The sequence below is a fragment of the Pseudorca crassidens genome, chromosome 17, assembly GCF_039906515.1.
Source record: "Pseudorca crassidens isolate mPseCra1 chromosome 17, mPseCra1.hap1, whole genome shotgun sequence".
Classification (NCBI taxonomy): Eukaryota; Metazoa; Chordata; class Mammalia; order Artiodactyla; family Delphinidae; genus Pseudorca; species Pseudorca crassidens.
In genome coordinates, this window is record NC_090312.1 from 32003146 (window position 1) to 32009145 (window position 6000).

The following is a 6000-nucleotide window of genomic DNA, read 5'->3' on the forward strand; positions in this document are numbered from 1 at the left end:
ATGCATCTATTTATTGGCCAGATGTGTTTTTCATTGTCTCTATAAACACAAAACTGCAGAAGGTATTCAATTTCTTTATTTGATAGAAAAGCAGGACAATTTACTGTCTTGTCTCAGGGCAAGATCAACTCTGGTTCTGCACCATAACATATAATCCAGAGGTCCCTTGACTACGTCATCATCCCCCAGGTTTCATGCTGGACAACTACACTGATGACACTCTCCTAGTGGGATCTGGTGATCAGAAAATAGGAGGTGTACTAGTTGCCTTGATAAGACATCCGGGAGATAGGGAGTTAGATTCAGATAAAAATTCCATATATGTAAGTATGTATTTATGGATATATGTACTTATTATCCAGTTATTTATTTAATGTTGCTCCTCTTGACTAGAATGTACGTTCCAAGAGAGTAAGGATTGTGTCTACCTTGTTGATCACCATATTCCCAGCACAATCTTGGCACCTAGAATAAATGAATGTTCAATGGATAGATATGTTCTTTAATGCACACCCTCTCGTAAAGAATAGTGAGAATTTTATAACAGCTAGAGATGAAGTTTTTACTGCTAGACATTATAATTCAGAAAGGTTTTGAATTGTGCTAAAACAAGATTGGATGTGAAATCATTCGGAGGATGAAGCATGGTTTGGAATAGGTAATAAACATTATAAATGTCCTTACATCTCAGTGACTTGTGTTTGAAAGAATTTCCATTTATGAAAAAGGACAGAATAATTACTTACTTAAAGAGATGCTAAGAAGATACTGGTCACATAGGGCAATTATGATATTCTTTTGTGTATTTGTTGTTCGTTTTACCACTTACTATTGAGCAAACAGTTTGTGAAACACCAAAATGATGCATATTTAATAAGACAGGAGGTCAAGGGAACAAAAGAAAGAAGAAAAAATGAAACATCAGTAAGACACTATTTTATATCAAATTTTTAAAGAAGTCATTAAGGAGGGAAATATGTAATGTTTTTGGCTTATCCAAGTAACTGTTGGTGAAAATTTTTGGTTTTTACTACTAAAATTAAAATTGTGTTGATTTGACGCTTCTAGGGTAAGATGGAATGAGAAGAGACTCCTTCCTCAATAACAAATATGCTATTTCCCTGTTATGCTAACAGAGAAAAATCTACACAGGAAACCAGGAATGGGTCACTTACACGCCATATTTTGCTACTGCAGTTCAGATGCATTTGCTTCACCTGCCCACCTCCCATCATCTTTCTGGAATCACTAACACCCCATCCCCACCACTCAGAGGTGGACTGGATGCTCTTCCTAAATACTCTCAATTTATCCTATCCTACTCATTCCTCTCTAATACTTCATGGTTGCCGTTGACTAATTTCTCATCTGATACCCTAATTGAGAGAAGGGGTATATCTTGTTTCAGATAATACCTCCAACACTTGCACAGTGCCTAGGCACATAGTAGCCTCCAATAAATATGGATTGAATGAACAAGGACACTCTCTCTACAGAGCATTGTCCCAGATTTGAGGGAGGAGGAACTGATCTTGATGATATTTTTAATTCAGAGAAGCAAATGTGGAGGTAAGGATGGACCATGAAGTTAAAAGGCCCATATCCTGGACTTATACTTTCTTCTGAGGACCCATTCAGCACCAGGAGAAAGCCTTGTATTTTGACTGTAGTGCAAACTCTTGTACAATAGAGGAAGGAGTGCAGTGAGAGGGTTTTTGAAGGCATTCCCTGTTGTAGCTATAGAAATAATCAAGTTCTTTCCTCCACTTCCAGAGGTTGTTAAAAAACATTTTTTTTTTCTTTTAGGGTTGGTACTTTTTATGTCCTGTCTGCCCCAAGACTCTAAGGCCCTATATTTTTTAATGTTGTAAATAGTATTGCTATTTTAATTGTGTTTTCAATTGTTTGTAGCAAGTATATAGAGATGCAGCTTCTTTTGTATATTAATCTTGTATCCTATAAGCTAACTTAGTAGTTCTTAGTAGCCTTTTAATAGATTACTAAGGATTTTATATGTAGAATATCCTGTCATCTGCAAATAGATAGTTTTACTTCTTTCTTTCCAATGCACGTCTTTTTTTTTTTCTTTCCTTGATGCTGTGGCTAGAAATTGAATTACAGTGATGAATAGAAGACATGCTTGCCTTTTCTCAATCAAATAGAGTATAGCCTTAGGTATACCATCAAACATATCATGTAGTATGATATTTTGTCAGTATTAAAAATGTATTATGAATTGTGAAATACATTGATCGAGCTTTTGAAATCTGGATCTAACTCTTCAACAGAGGCTATAGTGGAATAGTTTCTCCTGGAATAATATTAATAACACCTATTAGTCACTGAAAATGTATGAGTTTCCAGTCTAGTTCAGTGGCTAACAGAGGAGATGGTTTTATCTAATCCTTACAGTTACCTTAGGAGGTAGTTACTTTTATGTCTCAGAAATGTTAAATAAATATCCTAAAGTCACAAGATCACTTATTGTAGAAATTCAAAGCCTAAGCTGTGTGACCTAAGGCCAATGCGTATTTTTTAAAAACCACCATACTGTGCTGCTTCCTAGAAAACTAACTGGTTGCCAACATTGCCTACGTAATCTACTTGAAGATGTGCTATGGAACAAAAGAATGATGACTAGGAAAAATAATCCCTCAAGAATGATGAAATTTTAGTCACAAAGTGTTGGCATTAAAACTATTTAGATATATAGAGCTAACTCTAGGTAGTTGTTCTACATATGGTTACAAAGTTAATTTTAAATGTGTTTTTTACCAGGAAGATACAACATGTAGCAGAAATAGATGACAGAGATTACAATTATATAAATGTTCCATTTTCTATGAAAGAGCATTTAGAACATTTTGGTCTTTCAGATAGATAATGGAAAGAATGAACGAATAATAAACCAGAATTCTGAAGTGGCGATCTCTGGATTGTGAAGTTATGTCTCATTTATCTCATTATAATTTTCTATATTTTTTAAAACAATAAGAAAAACTTTACTATAAAATTATATTTCCTTTTTGATGCCGTGAAAGACTCAAAGCACTTGAAATATGTAGCAGCTATGATTTTTATTCCAAAAATGCATCTGTGCAGGAGATGTTTCCTTTGAGTCAACTTAATCCAACCAAATCTCCCAGCCTGCAGGGCTAATGGGAATTGTAGCCTTAGATACACCTTGAACTCTCCCTACAACAGAACTCTGCAACAGCCCTGAATGTTGTATTGGCAACACATCATCTGAAGGTCCTACTTTTCACTGATCTACACTGGTTACTGCTCAACTAGTTGGTGTCCAGGAAGATCTGGGTCCTTGAAGGTCAAAGAGCTCTCACTATCTTGCCACCTAGCATGTAAGAAAATTTGCCATTTTCTTGAGGTCCTGCTCTTCATAAAATGTATGGTTTTCGGGCTTCCCTGGTGGCGCAGTGGTTGAGAGTCTGCCTGCCGATGCAGGGGACCCGGGTTCGTGCCCCAGTCCGGGAAGATCACACATGCCGCGGAGCGGCTGGGCCCGTGAGCCATGGCCACTGAGCCTGCGCGTCCGGAGCCTGTGCTCCACAACGGGAGAGGCCACCACAGTGAGAGGCCCGCGTACCGCAAAAAAAAAAAAAAAAAAAAATGTATGGTTCTCTTCTGCTCACTGGGCTAGAGGGAGCTCGTCCTCTCTCTGCTCTTTCCCTCAACTCCCTCAAAGCACTTACCTCTCTTCCTTTTCCCTTGTGGGATAATTCTCTTCTCAGTTAAGGTTTTCACAAAAGATAGGAAGAGATCTTGTCTTTGGACATTAAAAAAAAAAAAAAAATCTCCATTTTGTTCTTTCTGATGAGTAGACAGCCAAAGATTTTTGGCAGTTAGTGGCAGAGAAAAACTTTTAGCTAGGTGCTGGAGTTGAAAGGAGCTCACAGCCCAGTTGGGAAGATACACCACCCATATGGATAAACAATCAGCCACAGAGCGCCAATGCATAGCTTAAGTACAAACCGGTGCTCCTGGTTTTATCGTCCTCTCTCTCGCGTGTCTTTAAATCTTCTCTACATCTTTTTACTTCTCCCTCCTTTATCTGGGCTTTTCCCCCCGCCTCATGTCCTCAGTCAGTATCCTCAGTCTTTTCCCCCACATGGAGGCAGACAGATTTCCTCCTTCCTACACAGTTTACTCATTGGGTATGTCAGAGAGATTTCGTTTTTCTCACAAGGCAAATCAGAATTTTGAAATGTCAGGTAGACCGATGTGTTAAATGTTCTTTCAGGTAGAGGAAGAGAGAGGTGAACTAAATTCACAACAGAATTTGTTCTAGTGAGTATACATCTCATAAATTACAGTTCTGAATTATTTCAATAAAACTCTGTCCTTTTCAAGGTTTCTCAAGAACACCCCCTTGTTAAAAAAGTAAAGCGATACCACAACACAGTTGGCTTGCTCTCTCATTTCATCCTCTGAGTTGTCAATTTTATGCGCACTTCTTTCTTCTCTAATGTGCCTTCTTTAATGAAAGGAACCTAAGTCTTTCCTAAACAAGCTAGTTTGTCCAGTACAGCACAATCTCATCTAGCTTTTCTAGTCACCTCAGTGTCTGTCTTTTTAATCCACCAGAGAAAAAAAATGTAGAGGAAGAAAAAGAATAAGGAAATATATAACTATTCACAATCCTCTAATATCAGAAGATTGGAATGAAACACAGAGAAAGCCATTTAACCCCTTTCTTTCCCCCAAATATTTCCTTATGCTCACCTTTCTTATGACTCACTGTTATAATTTTAAAGCAGACATGGATTCTTAACATTTCCTATTTTCAAGAGCTCAAGAACACATGAACAGTGTATACTAAATGCATATTGAAATATGCTTCACTGTCGTGAGCTGAAAGAAGCTTTCTCCTTGGACATCACAGATTTTGTGTCAAAAGACTCGGGTTCTAATTCTCACTTCTCTTCCTAGACAAGTGATGTTATAGAAGTGACAGCTACTCTGTGTTTCAGTTTCCTCATGAGTAAGAAGAGGAAAAGAATAGCATCAAGTTCCCAGGATTGTTGTGAGGGAAAGAAGAGGTACTACAATGGTTGCAGAGTCTGTAATATAGAAAGTACATATTTGGAATTCTAAAATGCTTTCTTGAATATAAAGTAAAAGAGAAACGAGTTTATGAATCATATTTCGAGGTTTGGGATTTGTCTATACGTTTTCCTCTCTTTAGGTGTATATCAGATACCAAGAGGCAGTACCCGAGGAGCTTTGGGGAGAGACTTTTGAAACTAGCAAAGTTCTCTGCAGTGCCCTCTGCCAAACATATGAGTTGCTTCTACCATTTCTTGACTTTGACTTCTGCTCATAACCTAACTTTAATATCTTTTGGTGTTTTCCATTCCATTCCAAATGGTCAGCTGCCCGTTGCTACCCTTTATTTTCCCCTCCTGACTTCGCGTGTGCTTGCCCAGGACAAATAGCTTTGCTCTTCTTGCCTTTAGAAATTACCCTGGAAGTGTTGTCCGGCAGAGTTCAGGACTGTGCTCTCCAAAGGAGCTTGGGAGGTAATTTAAAAGCCGTTTTGGAGGCAGAGCTAAGGGATCAAGTGTTGGTAAGACAATAATATTAAAGGCTAGCACTTTATAACTAGCTTTTTGTACTTGTTTACTTATTGGATTCATTTAGCTCTTTTCCACAACAGAAAGCAAGTTTCTGAAAATTCTTCACTCCTAAAATGCAAAAGAAACCCTATTTGAATTTTAAAAGACAACAAAAGGCTTAGAGTGGTACTAAGATAGTGTTTGCACTGACTACATTTGTTTATTCTTCCAATTTTAGGTAAGAATTTAATAAAGGAAATGCATTAGATGCTGTGTGGGTACAAAATTGATTCAGATGTAGACTATGTCTTAAGAAGCATTACATGTTGAATAAAGAACAAAAATGTTAGAAAAAAAGTGAAATATTAGAGAAATAAAGTCTCATGGGAGTTTAAAGGAAGCGGAGATTATTTCTAGCTGCAAAAAT